The following is a 20,198-nucleotide window of genomic DNA, read 5'->3' on the forward strand; positions in this document are numbered from 1 at the left end:
AGATCAGGTCACTCTTACAGAGAAACTTTTGGCTCTCCAATCATTAGTGAATATAATTCATGCAGTCAGTGCTCTGACTATGGTAGATTCTTCTGTGCAATACGGAGTATGTAATTCCTAACTGCTGAATAAAGGAAGAACCTAGAGATACATTTTCTGTCCTTCTGCAAAAGCAAATTATCCCCCATCCATGCACTCAAAGTCTCCTGTCTCTTAGGGTCCACATACTTTCAAAAGGGCCACCCAGGGAAGCATCTAAACCAGGGGCTGTGATGACTCCGGCCCTAGAGAAGATGTAGGGGTGAGGGTGGAGGTGGAGGAAGCTTCTCCCCTCCTTAGGATTTGCGCATCCTCACCACAAAGTGGAAACAGAGAAAAACATCTTTAGCTTTTCCTAGGAAGCGAAATATGTGCTCAAAACCTCCTAAGAACAGAAATGCTTAAATTTTTTTTCTCCTAGATTCACCCCTCCCCCTAAGCCTAAATTTCCCTTAGTAATGATGGCTGGAAAAGGAAGTGGGAAATAGCATGACAAATTTTATTCTTGCCACATTTCCAGTGCTTTACAAAAGCAAATGCTGGAAATCTCATCAGAAAAGTTTGACCTTACGGGGTTGATAACTTTGTGCTTAAACCAAAAAAAAAAAAAAGCAAAATTAAGGTTTTGCTTTTCTGGCCAAACCGATTATTTGGCATATGCAACTATAATTTTTAGAAAGAAATTATTCAAAACTAAAGACATAGGCTTCTGAGGAATAAGAAACTACATACATCTACTATCAATTATTTTAACGATAGGTACACAGAACTGTTTCTGAGCCAGGATGTTTTATCAGAGTCACCAGGGAGCTTTTACAAACTACAGATGCCTGGACCCCCTTCTAGACCTACTGAATCAGAATCTCCAGAGGATAGGTCTCAGGGATGTGTATTTTCAAAAGGCTCTACAGTTGATTCTGATTAAGATACTGGTTAAGATCCACGGGTATATAGGCAGATTGGGCTGCATTGTATAACCTAAATTTGCTAACTGTTAAAATATGCTCTCTTACTATCAGGGGAAGTAATGTGGTATCTTGAAAAGGTTAACTGCTTGGAACTTAGGAGCTGTGTGTTTTGGAACTATCTCACCACGAATTAACTGGATGACTTTGGTCAAGTTACTTGGTTAGTTCTTTCATTCAACAAATATTTATTCTGATTCTGCCTTGTGCCACGCACTGGTAATATATGAACGAAAAAAAAATAGAGGTTCTCTGCCCTTATGTATCTGACAGATCAATAAGAAAGGGCAGACATTAATCAAAGAAACCTACAAATACATATATAATTTTACTTGGTGTGGCTAGGCTTTGGAGAATAAAAAGTAGATCACAGGTTCCTCTTTTAAAAAGAATTTCTACTTAAGATCCCAAATTTCCTGTCCCAACCTTCCCACGCATAACATAATTATATGTTTTAAGTCCACTCATTTATAAAACACAAAACCAAAACTACTATGACTTCAATAACTCTTTTAAATAAATTAGCATTTTATCATTATAATGTAGGTATATAATTAAAAAAATAGTAGCACATATGATGTAAGATGTATTATTTACTCACAGCAGCTTGCCAAAAGCACTTGCTGCATATACAGATTTGTTTACCTATTGCAATGACTTTGTGACCTCCCAGGGATCCACCACCCAGAGGTTAAAAACCTACAGACCACATTAATGAAGACTAAAACATGGTACTTGAGTAGACTTGGCCCTTTTCTTCCACAACAGACAACACTATCAGTGACCACATTTTCCCCTCCCCTCTGAGCTTAGACTCATCCTCAGAATCCTTCTTAACATGCCAGTTGGTTGGAGCTGGCATACAGATGAAAAATTATATGTACTCCTTGGACTAAATGAGCTCCTAAGGTCTTGTCCAGCTTAAAAATTCTATGAATTTATATATTCAATGCTGTTCTGCTGCCTTGAGGAACACAAATGCCTTCTCCCATGTTCATATAAAAGTACCCCAAATATTAGAAGATATTTATGTGGCCTCCTCATTTTCTTTTCTTTGGGATAAACAGCTCTAGATCCCTTATCTGTTCTGCATATATTTTGCCTCCTGACTCCCTCCAGCCTTTGATGCTCACCCTAGAATGCATATGTGTCCGTGTCTTTCTGAAAAATGAGCCCAGAACAGAGCACGGAGTCCCATTTGGGATCTGAACTGTGCAGAACTCAGGGGATTTTTTACTCTACTTGACAAACACCAATGATGGGTGCTCAATGGATTAAAAATTACATTGCAAATAATGCTTAGATCTGAAACTTCCAGTGATTAAGAGTGCACCAGCTTTTATGCATTCACCTTATTATGTATTGTGGTTTACATTGAGTTGTGCTTGTTTTTATTTATTAAAATTGTTAAATCACTACACATTAAATCTTCAAGACTGCTTTCATTTGAAGGGAGCCATATCACATGGAAGGTTCATATGAAGTTTCTTGCCAACAATAATATCCAGAATGTTTTTTCCCAAAATCTTTCTGAGATAGATGATTCTTATCCTTTCAGTTGTCAGTGGTGCAAACTTCCAGATTAATCTCCCTTAACACTGGCTCACTGGGTCATGTCACAGTGATCATCAAGAACTGTGTAATCATTCTTTGGGTGTTTGCCTCTCTAGGAATTTAGTCACCTGAAAATTCAAATGATTCCCATTGAGAGCTGTTGGACATTTCAGCTAATTTGCCTTCCATGCTCAATTTCTCTTCTAACTAAAATTGCCCATTGAGCTCTTCTTTGCCCAGGGGTGACCACTGCCTGGATTAGAGTCATTTATCCGTAGGCATGCCTGTCTGTGCCTTTGATGTCCTCCTCCTACTAAAGGATTTGCCATAGACAATAGTCTTTGCCTGAACCAATCAGACTTCCTCTCTCAGGACTGGACCTGGAAGCACAGAAGAAATTTTCCAGTTGATAGAACAACAGAAAGAGGCAGACACGTGCACTGAGCTGAGTCACACTAGTGGAAAGGGATGGAGTAAACATCCATGGACCGCTGCTGGGATCCTCTCACCCACCTTGACTCTAACTCTATTCTCTTTGGGCCCTGGTCCTGTTTGGGCTTCTGCTCTTGGATATCCCTGTGATCCCTCCCCTTCGTTAATCTATGTCTTATAATCCTGGCCCTTTACTTGAGCTACCAAAGTTTGCTCACACAGAGGTCTATTTCTTCTTAACACTGGGCCACGTGCTCCCCCAGACTTCACCTTATTAATCCATACACTGCTTCGCTAAGTTCTGCCTGACTTCTGATTCTTTACTCACCTGGCTGTCATGCGCAACTTAGCCCATTTTTGTAACTTATATCCATTCTGGCCTAGACTGATCCTCCTGAGCCCAGTGGAACTAGTATCTTTGATGCCAATTGGTCCTTGGGCCTCTTGGGCACTTTGCCTTGGTCCTGCCGGTCTTTAGCACAAAGTGAAGTCAGCCTGGTTCCTCAGCAATACATCTTGAGACAAATGATGAGGAATGTTATATGTGAGTGTCACAAGGAACTAATTATATATTCCTACTTAATATGTTTATCTCCAAGTGAGGTTGTTCCCTTTTAGTCAAGTGCTTTCATGGAGTATTCACAAAACAATGCCAGAAGCCTCAGGATACCATCACAAAGCAATTTATCCTCAAGTTATACATCATTTATACGTATACATACATTTTCAAAGAAAAGCCATGTACTGAAATGAGTGCCCAATTTACTAAAATTTTTTAAAAATGTATTTTCCTTCAACTATTCCCTCACTGCTGCTTAGCAAGCCTTTTATTAACTTCTTGGTGTTCTTTTCACGTACACTTAATAGCAGCCATTCCTGGATTTCTGTAGCCCCCAAGAGCTCCCCATAGAAAACTGCTTCTTTTCTAGAAATGATCTTCTTTTCTTTGAAATGGAGGCCATATGAGGCAATCTCCGCCTATACATCTGTGTATTTACCCCCTCTTTTCTTCCTTCCAGATCTGGGAAACAAAAATGGACACCTCCACTTGTATTCTGATCCCATCCAGCCTTGTCTTCTACGGGAATCCACACCTGACCCCACTCCCCATCTTACATGCCCCAGCTCAAAGGTCTCTCACCTGTCAATCATGAAGGGTGGGTTTACAAAGGGAACTTAAGGGTTCACAGTTTTTATCAGATTCTCAAAGGTTTCCATAGCAACAACACAGGGAAGAACAACACAGGGAACAACCTCATCACCCCTCCCTCACAGCCCAGGTCATACTTTCCCCCCTACCGCCTTCCCACAGCCTTACCCACAGCCTGCCAGTTGTGAGTTTGGGATGAGAAGCAGAGTGGGTCCTTACCACAAAACATGCTCTGACATCTCCTCTGTTTGTGTGAGTGGCTTTCCCTAGCTAGAACGCATCTGTGCTAGAGTGTTCTTCTGTGCTCTGGGCCTAATCTTAGAGCTGGTCCCTGCAAATAGTCAATGTTGGATCAAGAAAGTTCCCTATCCGGCACGGGGATGGGGGAGTTGGGGAAGAGGCTAGAGGTGGAGGCCTGGGGGTAAGGAAGTTAGGGATGCAACCAGGGTCCAGTTACAGCTGGGAGCACTAAAGACAGAGGCAAAGAGGTGAGAGGCGAGCTCCGAGGAGCAGTCTGGTTTCAATACCAACAGGAACCACAGCCAGGTGTTCCTGCCTTCCTTGCCCTTCCTACAAAGCCCAGGCATGACGTGCTGGGATTCATTCCATGCTTTTGGCTAGAGGTAGAGAAGCTGCCTCATTTACTAAGGCCTTTATGTTGTCAGCACTTTCTCACTGGTCTTCTGCTCAAGTAGATCTTTGGATTTCCTGGTTCCTGGATATTGCCTTGTACCGCTGATGGCCCATCTTATTCCACTTCCTTATATTTGTGTCCTCTTGGTCTGTGATCATCAAAGTAAAAATTCAGACAACATTGGGATAGACCAGTATTCACTGGACATGGCTGAGGGCTCTAGAAAGAACTAGGAGCGAGAAGATACCACTCAAGGGTCCTCAAATATGAGAAAGGAAGAGATCATTAGGGATACTAGGTAAGAAGTGGAGGATCCCAGCCAAGAGGAGCATAATATCCAGTGGACTCAAATGATAGGCAGTTCAAGGTATAGAATCTGCAAGGAAGAGGGGGCAAAGAGCTTCATCTCATTTGGACATCTTAACCACTATGGGACATAGGAGAAGCATGACCAATGTCCATTCTGCACTCCAAGATGAAGTCAAAAGCTGATGATTTCCTCAAAGGTCAGGGTTACTTAAGTAGAGGAACCAATACTAGAACTGAGATTTTGTAGCGGTTCTCATAAGTTAAGCCTCTGCCAAAAGTATCTATTTAAGCTACCCTTCTACTCAGGACTTATGGGCATCTCTCCAATAGCAAACTTGGATTACCCTGACAGATGAAGAACTTTCAGTAAGGAGCTAATGGTATCTTCTCAGGCTCTAAGAGAACTTTTGCAGAAAATCCCCTTTTGAAGTCTGAAAATTCTTTGGCAGCATCTTTCTAACCTCCTCCTTAGTCCTACCATGCTATTTGCATACCACTCTATCAGCATTTTTCCTGTCCCCCGACCACATTTCTGAGACATGTGATAGACTACAGGAAATGGGAAACTAGCAAATCTCTTTTCATGCCCATCTCTAAGTCACTTTTGTGTCTTGCTAAGGAATGACTAACTAGTAATCACGCTATCATGAAAATGGCAAATGGAGAAAATTACAGGTGTTTCTACAAAAATGCCCGCTGAGGTGCATTTTAATTATTAGAACAGAGAATACTTGGGCTAGATTCTGGAACTTTCTATGGCTGACCATAGGACAAACTTACTCTATCTACCTAAGAGGAGGAGATTCTCAGACCAGTCACAGGAGCCAATTAGAATTGTTAATAATGCTAATAATAAGGCAGTTGCCTTACTGTCAGGAAATGCTTTCATGTATCTCATGTAAAATCCTTTAAGCTGCAGTTTGAGCCTGGTTCTTCTTCTCCTAACTTTAATATAAGAATTGTGTATTTACTTAAGGAAATATTTTGATTGGAATGATTGAAATTACACATTCTATTTGCTTCGAATATTTGAAACAACCCTGCGCTTTACTTATGGATCAACCCATTGTACATACATTCCTTGTGTGTCCTAGGCTCAACTCTTAGTGACTTTTTGTTCTGAAATTTTGCGATTATATTTCTGAAATGAAAGTTACTGTGCTTTCATTGTGCTCCTTTGACCTCACTATGTGGGGAAATATGTTCTAGGTAACATTCAACAGGAAGGAAGTAGCACAAAGAACTGCCTAAAATTCAGCATAAACTCAAATCCTCTCTCTCTATCTCTACCTATACAGCAGAACACCTAAAGTGTTACTTTGAAAAACCTAAAGTGTCTTTATGGTTGTTGGGGGTGGGGAGCCCAAGAGAGGGGGATGGGGGATCCGGAGAGAGTGGTCATAGCGCATTTTGAACTTTCAGGGATTCTGAGATGTTGGTTTCAAAATGGAATTTATCCTCAAATCCCAAGATTATAGATTTCCTTCCAAACTGCATTCCCTTCATGGTTTAGAGAACAGTTAAAAGAAAAATTGCTCTCCATATTTTGATTGACATTAAAAACACTGTGAAAATAGTTTGGAACTTGATCTCTTCGAGGGAAGGACAGTAATTAAACTATAGCTTTCGCCTGCAGCTTTTCTTTCACACTTACTCAGAACTGTTCCAGGGAAGGAAATTCACAGGGAATTTGGTTCTCATATATCACTTCTAGAAGGAGAAAGAGGCATTCCCAAGAAAATTATCCCCAAACTTCTAAATACAAAGGGAAAAGGTTATTTAATGAATCTCAACCCCAAACCACCGCATTCCATGGAATAAAATCCAGTTGAATCAGTCATTTGCAGCTGGTAGTCTTTCATAGCCAGCACTATTAAAAAATCATCAGATTTACCCTGCTTGCCATATAGCATCTAGTCTTCACTCAAGTTCTAGCTGTATATGTCGGGTTTTGGCAAACACATTAGAAGGATTTTCAGTTTACAAGTCCATCTGCATAGTCCTGTTAACAGAAGGGATCTATAAATACCAAGCACTTTGTTCTCATCCACTTTTTTTGACCATGTATTGCCACAGCACTAAAATTCCCCCACCGCTTACAATCGGCTCTTTCTAAAAGGAATTCCAGGCTACTACCAACTAACTGCCTTGTACTACTGTTTCAGACACCCAAATATGTCTATCTCGATATAAAGGACTGCCTCTTCCCTTTCTACACCACATTTCCAATCGACATCTCTTCAGATTATCTAGACACACTCAGGCACGCTTTCAAACAGAAAATAAGATTTCTTAAAAAAATAGTTTGGTAAGACGTTAAATGTGCTTTCTCAAAACACACCCACTAGCGCATGCATTCTCTTGTTATTAGGTTTTATAGGAAACAGACCAGCCTAGGCATCTTCTGTCTTAGCAAATATCCCATCAGTGACATTAACCCAACCAGTGCTAGGTGCTAGTGATCTTTCCATAGCTGATCTTATTTCCTTGCAACTCTGGAAGTCTAGTTTTAAATACTGGCAGCAGACTATAACGCAAATGCCTTTGGTTAAAAAATCATTCCTTTTGGCTTCTCATCAACCTAAAGAATTGTTGGTTTTTTTTTTTTTTTTAAAGCAAAACCACTTTAAATCTTTAGCAATAAAAGATGCAGAAGAGACTGTGTGAGCAGTCTGGTGCAGTAGATTTGCTAACACTGGCCTTTGGATATCAGGTATAATCTCATATGGCTGTCCAAAACAAAAGGCTATCCTAATCAAAGTTGCCAGTGCTCCCTAAATGTAAGTCTCTATATGGTCGCTCTTCTTGTCCCAACTCTAAAAACAAAACTTGAAATCTCATCCTGTTTGCCTTCCGGGAATATCCGTATGGCAGGGAAGTCCAGTCAGGCTCCAGAGTTTGCATGGTTTATTGCCTCGAACATTCTTGCATCTCCAGCTACCTTAGCCAGGAATGTTGACTGAAAACCGGAGAAAGTCCCCAGATTCTCTCTAGAAGGAAAAAAAGAAAGCCTTCTGTGCCTTACCTCGTAGGCTGAAACTTCTTCCCGAGGACTAAGTCGGAAAGGAAGGACTGATTTCTTTAAGCAGGAGCACAGCCAGAGAGCAAGCAGGCAGGCAGGCAGCCGAATACACACTGCTCTATTCAATAGAACTCCAGACCGCCCTTCCTTGGCCCCTCCCAGAAGTCCATGCTAAGTGAACACATATCCCCTATGTTTACAGTCGGCAGGCGGTGGTATGCATTGTCCTGTCGTTTTTCTAATAGGCAGCCAATGACGACACACCAGCCAAGGTGGATGCAGCCTGCCTGTGGAGATGCCTGTCATTCCCTAGGCATGCTCAGGAAATCACTCATCAGAAAACCCAGGACCTAAAAAGCTCTGAAACTGCGTGCAGGCTGCCAAAACCAGCCTGCTGCATGCCCTTTTTTGGTTATCCTTAGCAGGGCCTCTGGAAGTGAATCCATTGTCAGGAACAATCATAAGAAATGTTCATCTTGGAGAGGCTGTCTTGTAGAACACGAATGCAGCAATAAAAAGAAAGCACAGTCTCTGAAACAAAAAGTTAACAGATCAGTTTATTGGGCGTGGGGGTGGGGAAGGCTTCTTACCAGAGAGAGTCTTAATAGTATATTTCTTTTCAAAGTACTTGTACGTACAAAATGAGTTTAAATTGTTATGCAATTCTAAAACCTAAAGGAGACAGGACCTGGGTCTGCTGTGCAGACTAAATTCTAGCCTGAAAGAGGCACAACTCCCCAAAATATGTCGGCATGCGTTATAAAAACAAGTGACCGAAGGGAAACCAAAAACTTAGGTCTTTTTTAGCGGGTAATACTGGCCAGAATAAACCTAAGGTCCTACAGGCTTGGATATCCTCACTGACTTCACTTTCCTCTCCTTATCTCTTTTGTTTCCTCAGATTTGGCAATGTGGAGATAGTACTAGAAATTCCTAGAAATTGATGCACGTCAGAGAGGGCATGAAGAGACGCACCACCTGCTTTGGGCTGGGGTAGACAGATGCATATATCCTGCAGAGGTGACATAATGTTCAGGTGGCTTCTTGAAAGTGCTCTCACCAGCCCTTCATTGTTAGGACGTGTGCTGTAAGAGGATCAGAATTAGGAGATGCTAAAGAGAATGAAGGTAACTGGCCCACACATAGTCTTGTCGTTTTCAATATAGAATTCACTCAATTAGTACTTAATTAAAAGTGAAAATCCCTTTTTTGGAGCACTTACTATTTGTCAGGCCTGGGTATAGGTGCAAGATCTATGTCTCATTGTTGTATGTTTGGACTGTTTCATCACTGACCAAGAAGTTTCACAATATTTTTCCTGGTTAATTACAAGTCCAGAGGTTGGTCTTTAAAAATGTGAGGTTTTACTATATGCCCTTCCCTATTTTGAAGATGTGACTTAGAAATGATCTCAGTTTATGAAAGTGTCCCTGCCCTTTGTGCCTCTTTTAGAACAGTTAGGAAGTAACTAATTCACACTGTCAGTTTCCTTCTTCAGCTTTCCAGAATTAACGAGTTACCCAGAGGCATCCATATCAACTCTCTACACTCATCTCTTTCTTGGGAAGCTTGCTTCCCTTGCCTCTTCCTGACTGCTACTGCTGCACAGCCCAAAAAAGCTATAGCCGAGACTCCCAGAGGGAGAGATGAGCCTCAGGCATCCCAACATAGAACTAGGAATGCACGTTCCCAGAGAAAAGAATAAATAATGGTTGGTAGGAATCGTATAGTCAATGTTGCATTTCAGGTACACTGTGGCACAAGCAGGCATTTGTGGAACATCACTGTTTATAAAATTGTTCCTGTGGGAAAATGTCTTCTGATCCCAGATAAATGATTTAGAAATAAATTTTCGGAACACAGCCAGTTTTGTTGATGGGGACATCCCATATCTAGACAGGGAGGAAAGATAGAATACTACATAGTCTGGTAAACTGCTGGGCTTGAACATATTGTAGGGCGACATCAGGGAGTTCAGAAAACAGCAAAATCAGTGATGTCTGTGCAAAGACATGACCTATGTCCAGAGAAGTTCCGGGTGCATGGTCTCCAGGTGGCATCCTCTATAACTCAGTGAGGCCTGTTTGAAAGCGCTATTTTCCATTACCGCTGCTGATTATATCCTAAACCACACTCTCCCTGCTTGTATAAATAATGCCCTTTGGTGGAACAGCATCAGGGTATAATTTTGCAATCTATGAATAAAATAAATACCAGCTTCCCAGAGGAAAGAAAAGTTGTGCTACAAATGGGGAAAATATTATCAACAGGAAACACAGCAGGGACCTGCATTTTGCATGGTTTTTAGAAGATAAATGGCTAAGTATTTTTGGGTTATGTCTTTTGATTAAAAAAATAATATGTTTCCCTAGATAAATTCTGGATATCTCACATATAGGGTATAGTGGATGAGTGACCACACAATCTATTTTATGTATTTGAAATACACTTATCATGGAGGAACTATATAGTTTGAAGAAAAATTTAACAAATTTCATGTAGTGTATGCCATGATATTGAAAAATTCTTCTTTCTTGGCCTTCTACTTTTTTTTAAACAATCAAGAATTTAAAAAGAAAGGAAGGGGAATAAAAAGAAAAAAAAAGATACATGTTGCTGAATCTCTGCCATGGGAAACTTTACTTTCATAGTGTTTACTTTTTCCAGAGGTCATTTGTAAACAGCCCTAAAAATACACGATATTTATACAGGAAATTTCTGTGAAATATATTTCCCAATTGGATCATCCCAGATACAGGACCGCTTATCTATCATAGGCTAGATCTACCTAATCAAACCATAATACATCTAAAAAGACATTTGAAAATATCTGGACAATTCTTTGTATTTTTTTAGTTACAACTGAGTGTTTGCTATCATGTAGATCAGTAGCAAGAAATTATATTTTGCTTGCATGTCAACTTGGGAAAAGTAAAAACAGGCCGTTTTTTAATTCAAAATTAGTTACTTCATTTAGTCATGAAAAATATACCTCCATCTAGCTTAAAATGTCTACTTTATTCAATAGAAAAGAAGATTTGAAAATTGTAAAAGGCAGCAGAACACCCCTTGCCAGATTCTTTCAGTCAAATAAAACCTTTGCCAACACCCAGGTTTATCAAATGATAAAAGCAGACTGGTAGAATCTTGATATCAAAATTGGACACAAAAGTACCAAACATAATAGAGAATTTGGATTAAGTGCACTTATGAACGCAGATGAAAAAAATCAGTAGTTGAATCCAACAGTGTGGAAAAAATAGATAAGACCAATCCGGAGATGGTTTAAAATCTGAAAATCCACTGATATAATGTACAACATTAGCAGTTTAAAAGTAAAATAAAATAAATAAGAGAAGTAGAAAAAAGAAAAGAGAAAGATTGTCTCAATAGGTGAATGATACTTGGTAAACTTAGTAATCACTTTAGAAAAAAAAATCTCTTGGAAAACTAGAAACAGAATCTTTTTAAACATAACGAGAGGCATTTACCAGAAATCTATAGCAAACATCATGCTTAATGATAAAATGTTAAAAGCATTCTCATTGATTATAATGGAAAGTATATAAAGTAACTACTCTCTCTTCTACAACTAAAAAAATGTGCTAGATACCTAACCAAGACAAATAAATAGAAAAAAATAGCCACTGGGATTAGAAAGAGAAATAAATGTCTTTGTTTGCTATATGATTATCTGTGTAGAGAATTCGAGAGGATCTACAAATATATTGGAAGTAATAGAAGAGCTTAGCAAGATTGTTGGAATTAAGGTCAAGATGCAAAAACCTAGAGTTTCTGTAATCAGCCACCTCTAATTTTTAAATATAATGGAAAAAGATGCTATTCATAATAACAAAAAGTGTTCATTACCTGGGAATAAATGTAATAAAATATGTGCAAGAAAGTTATAAAACTTGAGTCAAGGGCATGAAAAATGTGACCAAATGGTGAAATATATCATCTTCATGAGTGGAAAACCTGGAAGTTGTAAAGATATACATTCTCCTCTAAGTAATCCATGCATTCATTTTTCTGATTAAAATCTCCAAAAGACGTATTTTGTAGAACTTGACAAAACAATAGTAAATATTTTAAAAGTAAAGACCTAAAAATAGGCAAAGAGGTTTTCTATAGAGAAATTCTAATTAAGATAAGTGCCTATTCACACAAGACTAAACAAATAGATCCATAGGATAAAGCAGAAAGCCTAGAAATAGACCCAAGCATATATGATTTTTTTTTTTTAATAATAGAGGAGGTATTACAAATAAGGAAGAAAAGGGTGGATTACTCTATCAATGGTAGGGTTACAATCAATTTTGTGGAAACAGAAAATTTAGATTCAAAGTTTCTACTACACACTATGATAAACTAGGTTACATAAAAAACAAACTTAGAAATGATTAGAAAAAATTGAAGGTGAATTTTTTTTATCATAGGTTATATAACATAAAAAAACAGAATTAACAAATGAAAAGACTGATAAATTTGAGGATATGGTTAAACACGGCAGATCAAATAAGAACATTCATTTATTTCTGCTTCCCCAAACCTCTCCAGAATGACAGTAAAGAAATAAAAAATCATAAATAAATCCTACAAGACAAAGAGTACCTGAAAGGTATCAGTGTGAGTCCAGATGTCAGCCAAATTTTGGACTATGGAAAGTGGACTGATGGCTGGAAATTGACTCAACAGAGCTGAGAAACTGAAATCTGGTCCTGTGAATTAGGATGCCAGCAAGAAAGATGCTGATTCAAGCCTCAGAATGAGGACAAATTCGGGATGTGGAAGCCCTGGGAACCTCTGAGGACAGGCGGTGGAGCAGAAAACAGATTTGTTGAAAGTCTGGGTAAGGAATAGTTAGAAGTCCAGATAGCATCCTCTACCCCACACAACCAGGTGAGCATCTCTCTCTCAACCAAACAGAAAACTGGAAGTTTCTTCTGATTCTTCTTTGAAGTGCTGGACTCAGAGGAACCAGGTGAAGCAGCGAACAGGGAAGAAGCTGAATGCTGAAAATAAATGTTTAAATGAAAGCCAACTCATTGAACACTGAACATCTCCAATCGCCTCACCCTGCAGGTCTCCCAGGACACCAGCAATCAGGTTTGTATCCCACAGACAGGAAATTGAAGGATTCCATTCTAGAGAAACTAGCATGCTCATGGAAAAAAGACCTAAACTCACAGATATTTGAGACATTGTCCAGTGCCCTTTAGTAACCCATTTGCAGCAACTTCCAATTGGCTACTTAGGACCTCATTTTTTTTTTTTTTTTTTTTTTTTTTGAGGAAGTCTCACTCTGTCACCCAGGTTGGAGTGCAGTGGCACCATGTCAGCTCACTGCAACCTCCATCTCCTGGGTTCAACCAATTCTCCTGCCTCAGCCTCCCGAGTAGCTGGGATTACAGTCACCTACCACCACACCCGGCTAATTTTTGTATTTTTTAGTAGAGACGGGTTTTCCCCATGTTGGCCAGGCTGGTCTCAATCTCCTGACCTCGTGATCTACCTGCCTGGGTCTCCCAAAGTGCTGGGTTACAGGCGTGAGCCACCGCACCCGGCCTACCTCACTCTTAAATATGAGCATCACATTAAGGAAAGAGGAAAGAGAGATTATAACAAACAGAAACACACACACACACACACACACACACACACACACACACACAGAAGAAAGGTTGGGTAGGAAATGGAAGAAAACTTGGAGAAAACTACAATTACAGTTCTCAGTGAGATAAGAGAAGATATTGTATCCATGAAACAAGAAAATCATGCTTTTAAAAGGCACTTTCAGGGAACAGAAAAGAACACTTGTATATGAAAAGTATGATGGCAGAAATTTACAAAAATTCAACTCAAGAAATGCAAGATAAGGTTTAGAAAAATCAACTGGGCGTGGTGGTTCATGCCTGTAATCCCAGCCCTTTGGGAGGCTGAGAAGAAGGAGCCTAGGAGTTCAAGACCAACCTGGGCAACGGGGTGAAACCCTGTCTCTATGAAAAATACAAAAATTAGCTAAGCATGGTGGCACGTGCCTGTAGTTCCAGCCCTAGGGAGGCTGAGGTGGGAGGATAGCTTAAGCCCAGGAGGTGGAGGCCGCAGTGAGCCATGATTGTGCCATGTACCCCAGCTTGGGCAACAGAGGTAGATCTTGTCTTTAAAAGAAAAAGTTCAGCCGGGCGTGGTGGCTCAAGCCTGTAATCCCAGCACTTTGGGAGGCCGAGACGGGCGGATCACGAGGTCAGGAGATCGAGACCATCCTGGCTAACACGGTGAAACCCCGTCTCTACTAAAAACAGAAATACAAAAAACTAGCCGGGCGAGGTGGTGGGCGCCTGTAGTCCCAGCTACTCGGGAGGCTGAGGCAGGAGAATGGCGTAAACCTGGGAGGCGGAGCTTGCAGTGAGCTGAGACCCGGTCACTGCACTCTAGCCTGGGCGACAGAGCTAGAGTCCATCTCAAAAAAAAAAAAAAAAAAAAAAGTTCAGAAAAATCTTACAGAAAAATGAAGAAAAACGCAAGCTGGATTAGAAAAGATAAAAGATAAAAACAGTACATAATTACACCTGAGTGTACATAAAAAAGAGGACAGAAAAAATAGTAAGAAGAAAATTATCAAAGGAGATAATAAGACTTCTGAAAACTAAAGGACACAAGTTTCAGATCCAAAGGGCCCAATGGACCAATACAGTGAATGAAAACATATTTCATTCTGAAATTATTACGTTCCAAGGTTATATGCTTCACCCAAAGGGGGAATAATACTTTCGAGTGAAAATTAGAAGCCAAGGAGGAGGACAAAAATCAGGAAATAGAGAATGCAAACCCAGGATAGAGGTGAAAGAGTCCCAGATTATAAAAGAAAATCCCAGGACAATAGCTGTATGGCTCGTTAAGAAAGCAACCATTAGATATTGGAGCAGTGGATGCCAGGAGGAATGTTTTAAGGAAAAGTGAGGTAGATGGATTATTCAATGTATTCTTGGCAAAAGCACTTGCAATGAGTACATAGAAAATAAGTAAATGGAAGACTGAGGTCATTATAATTTAAAAAAAAAACCATTTGTACAGGAAAGGAAAAGTAATCATTGGAAACCATATAGTTCAACTGTAAGAAAAATTTACCACAATCATAAGAATGTAAATATTGCACATTGATTTTTACCAAAACAAAGATGATGTAATTAGATTCAGAGGATAGCAGGCAAGACCATGTTAGTAGGATGATAGTGGGGAAGAGAGTCAAACCTTCATTTTGTTCAGCAAGAAATCATAGATAGTGTCTACTATTGAAGATGTAATAAATAGCAGAATTAGTATATTGTTTAGGCTTGTGGAAACAAATGTCAAAAAAACAGTAAGGCTGGGCACAGTGGCTTGCTCCTATAATCCCAGTATTTTGGGAAGCTTAGGCAGGAGTTTGAGGCCAGCCTGGAAAACATGCTGAAACCCCATCTCTACAAAAAATATAAAAAATTAGCCAGGCATGGTGGTGCACGCCTGTATTCCCAGCTCTTTGGTAGGTGAGGTGGGAGGATCACCTGAGCCTGGGAGGTCGAAGCTACAGTGAGTCATGTGTGCACCACTGCACTCCAACCTGAGTGACTGAGTGAGACCCTGTCTCAAAAAAAAAAAAAAAAATTGTTCATTTATTCTTTGATTCACTCACCGAACAAATATTTACTGAGTTTCTACCACATGCCAGGGCCTGTTCTAGATGTTGTGAACAAGACACATTTTGATGAAGGGAGGCAGATAAACACATTAGCTAATACATGAATATATAATGTCAGTGGTAAGTGCTATAAAAAAATAAGAAGGAGGAAAGGAATAGAGAGAAACAGGGAAGTCTTTTCTGGAGAAGGTTTCCAACAGAGATGCGAATAAAGCGAAGGAACAAGCCATGAGACTACATGAAGGAAAAGCCTTCCAGAAGGCAGGACAGCAAGTGCATATTAAAGAAATAGCAATGAGCCCAGGGGACTTGGGGAGGAGGGAGAGCCAATGGCCAGATCCATCATCCAGAGGCTTCTAGCCATGGTAAGGACTGTGGGGCTTGTTCTAAGATGGAAGCTCACTGGAAGATTTTGAGCCAGGAAAGAAAAAAAAATCACTGTGGCTACCTTATCTAGAACAGGGGCAAGATTGTCAGAGGCGGAAACAGGAGGTGATTGCCCCCTCCAAGGCGAGAGGTGCTGTTAGGAGCTGAGAGAGCACTGAATTCTAAGACATGGAGATTCACTGATGGTTTAGATGAGGGCTGTGAGAAAAAGAGAGGAATCAAGAGTGTCGCTGGTTATGGTCTGAATAACGGAGTGAATGGGAGTGCTATTGAATAGAATGGGCACCTCTGAGGGAGATGGACATTTGCAGGGAGGGGTGGAAATCATATTAGACACGTTTCAGGCATGTTAAGATGACCACCAGGCATCCAGTGTGAGTGAGGGGAGGGAGCATCATATGCAAATCTGGTGTTCAGAAAAGGGATCGAGTCTTGGGATGCACATTTGCGAATCCTCAGTTTTTAGATAGGATTTAAAACCAGGAGTGAGTTACCTGAGGGAGTGCAGATAGAAAAGAGCAGAGATGTGGGAGCTAACACCCCAACATTTACAGCCCAGAAAAGGAGGCTGAGAAGGAGCTGAGAGCCATTGCTTAGGGAAAGAAGCAGTTGAAGGAAGAGGTGGTGTGGAGGACTCCTGCTTTTGTTAAAAGTCATATAGTATTATTTAACTTTTCAAACAATATAACTTGTGATAGATTGGGTTATTGTTACCCAATTCACTTCCTCTTTTAATGGAATTCCTTGCAGCACTCTAAGTAGGTGGACTTGACCATTTGGTTTGCCTTGAGCAGTACAATGTGGCCAGAGGTGATGGCATGCCTGTCCATGGCAGAGGCTTAAAGAGGTGTCACATGTTTGCTTTTGCCTTTAGCACCTGCCCTTTGCCATGATAACAGCATACCCCTTGCAGTGGGTTGAGCAGTGCCCCCCCAACAATATGTTCATCCAAACATATAGGACCTTATTTGCAAATAGGATCTTTGTATATATAATTAAGGATCTCAACACGAAACCATACTGGATTGTCCAGGTGGGCCCAAAATCCAACCACAAGTGACCTTATAAGAAAAAGACAGGGATATTTGAGATACAGAAGACACGGAGGAGCAGAGTGGGTGAATACAGAGGCAGGGATGGAAGCAACACACCTACAAGCCAAAGAATGCTGAGGCTTGCCAGTGACCCCCAGATGCTAGGAGGGAGGCGTGGGGTATAGTCTCCCTCAGGGCCCCAGAAAAAGCTAACGACCCTTTTGACACCTTGATTTTGTACTCCTGGCCTCCAGAACTGTGAGAAAAGAAATGTGTATTGTTCTAAGTCACCCAGTTTGTGGTAATTTGTAATAGCAGCACAGGAAACGAATCCTCCCCAGATAGTGGCTGCTCTGCAGTTTGGTTTCCAGAACGAGAAGACACATGGAGCTGGGCTGGGCCGGTGAGTCCAGCCAACACCAGCAGAGCTGCTATTTCCCAGGCCTCATGTGACGGGAGCAAGAAACAAATGTTTGCTGTTGTAAGCCACTGAGGTTTGAGAGCATTTTTTCTTTTTACAAAGAAAAAGTTAACTAATATTTATAAATATTAAGTAAGAATTAAACTAAAGAAAAAAATTTGGTTACATCAAGATGTAAAAATTTCTGTTCAAAAAAAGCCACCATATACAAAAGGAAAAGACAAGCCAAGAGAAAATTTTCAACGTTTAAAACAAAGAATTAGAATCTAGACTATCGGCCGGGTATGGTGGCTCACACCTGCAATCCCAGTACTTTGGGAGGCCAAGGCAGGCAGATCACCTGAGGTCAGGAGTTCGAGACCAGCCTGGCCAACATGGTGAAACGCTGTCTCTACAACGCTGTGATGTTATTTGTTCATTCACAAACATTAGCAGGCATGTTGGCGCATGCCTATAATCCCAGCTACTCAGGAGGTTGAGGCAGGAGAATTGCTTGAACCCGGGAGGCGGAGGTTGCAGTGAGCCAAGATCACACCACCGCACTCTACACTCCAGTCTGGGCAACAGAGCAAGACTCCATCTTAAAAAAAAAAAAATGTAGACTATCAGGGAATGTCTGCAAATCAACTGATACATAAACACACACACACACAGAGAGAGAGAGAGAGAGAGAGAGAGAGAGAGAGAGAGAGAGAGAGAGAGAGAGAGAGAGAGTAAGAGAAAACCCAATAAAAAATAGGCAAAGGATAAACACTCCACTTAGGAGAACACTGCAAAGGTCAAAAGCCTTGAAATGATGTTCAACTTCATTAGTAATAAAAAAATGCAGGTTAAAACAATGACAACCAGATTGGTAAAGAAAAAAAGTTTAATCATGCAAAACTAAATGTTGTTGATGAGGTACAGAAACAAATTATTATACATTTTGGATAAGAAAGTAGATTGGTGCATTCACTTTGTTGAGTGATTTGACAATATCTAGTGACTTTCAGTATGCACATCTATATTCTGTAATCCCATTTATAGGTATATCCTCTTGGGACGCCCTCACACTCTTAAGCCAAGAGATATGTCAAAGGAAGCTCATTCGAGCATTGTCTGCAGCACTAAAAACATTGTTAAAAATGCTCCAACAGCAAGTGTCAGGGGAGAGGCTCCAGAAACCATGATCTATAACATAATAGCTAAATACCTAATTATATAAATATATGTATAATTATAAAAATATATAATAGCTAATGCCATATTATATATGGTATTGGATGGCGTATTATACCTAATAGCTAAAATGAATGACCTAAATGTACCTGAAACTCAAAAGCATATTGGGTGGGAGAAAAGAAGCAGGTTGCAATTGAAATTATTCCATTTGTATGTATCATTTAAGAATGCATATGAGAACGGACTAGAACCACATCAAATTTAAGATAGTTGTTGGCCATAAGGAGGGAGAGAGGGGAATGGTCTTGAAATTAAGAAATTTAAAATGTATCAGCAATGTATAAAAGAGGATCTTAAGCAATTATGGAAAAAAATACATCTGTTAACACTGCAGAGCATGTACACAGGTGTTTGTTGTATTATTCTTAAGCTTTTTGTTGTTTTGTTTTTTTAATAAAATTGCAATATAAATGAGACATTCTCCCCCCAGAGCACTGGTAATCTGGTCCTCTAGATTACTTATCGGATGTTCCTGTGACATCAGGAAAAGCCACTGTGCTTCTTTGTCCTCAGGCCAACAGAGCAGCTCACTTGGGGCCAGCCCAACTAGCAGGAGAATGAACCTGCCCTGACTGTGAGGTCCTCAGCTTAGTCACACATTTGTACAAAGGGTTTGACACCATAACATCAATAGTCACTCTTTAAGGAGTAATAACTTAAGCCACAGCCTGCTTAGCACCTGCTCAGCACTAAGTGCCACCTGCTTTATGAGAAGGGTGCAGATGAAATGAGAGCCTGCACTGACCCACTTTGATAGGGCCAGTCTCCTGGAGCGGCGGGTGGAAGAAGAAGGGCACTGATGGTCCGGGATAAGGCTGACGACTTGACAAAATGAAAGAGGGCATGATCAGAGAAGACCCAGTGTGGATGAAGGAGCTCCTGAGATAAATGGTACTGCTTCTCACTTCCATGGAACAGGACTGGCCATCCCCTCAGCCTCCCTATAGGAAGCCTCTGTCTCCTTATTTCTTGAGTTATAGAGGATGACTGGATGTCTCCATGTTCCACCCTTCCCAGTCCACCCATATTCATTGCTGTTGGATTTGCTCTAACCTTAGAGAAAGATTCCAGTTTCCAGAAATTTCTCCCAATCTCCAATGGGTATCTGAGTCACGCAAAGCTGTGGCTAGATTTTTCTCAGCTGTTATTTGTTCATTCATTCATTTATTCACTCAACATCTCAGCATCTGTTACCTGCAAGGCTTAGTGTTAGGTTCTGTCCCTGTTATAATCTTGTCACTGTCACTTTGATATAATCAGAGACACGGTGTGTTCCTCTAGAGAACTGCTGTTCTAATGGGGAAGCTCTGACAGGCACAGGAGATGGACTCCAGGATGGCAAGTCCTGA

At 40.5% G+C, this 20,198-nt stretch overlaps 1 protein-coding gene across 7 annotated transcripts in view; it reads right to left on the minus strand.

Moving 5' to 3' along the window:
• Positions 1-20,198, minus strand: part of CALD1 (caldesmon 1) — a 243,170-nt gene that overhangs the window by 199,803 nt on the left and 23,169 nt on the right. For 6 of the 7 annotated variants that reach the window (XR_004058124.1, XR_004058121.1, XR_004058119.1 and 3 more), the window contains exon 1: positions 8,109-8,441. The exons of the other annotated variant lie outside the window; for it this stretch is intronic. The gene's annotated coding sequence lies outside the window, so the exon portion shown is untranslated. Of the gene's footprint in view, positions 1-8,108; positions 8,442-20,198 lie in introns of those variants that run through there. 7 annotated transcript variants of the gene reach the window in all.

Source organism: Rhinopithecus roxellana, chromosome 6 (genome assembly GCF_007565055.1).
Source record: "Rhinopithecus roxellana isolate Shanxi Qingling chromosome 6, ASM756505v1, whole genome shotgun sequence".
NCBI classification, from domain to species: domain Eukaryota; kingdom Metazoa; phylum Chordata; class Mammalia; order Primates; family Cercopithecidae; genus Rhinopithecus; species Rhinopithecus roxellana.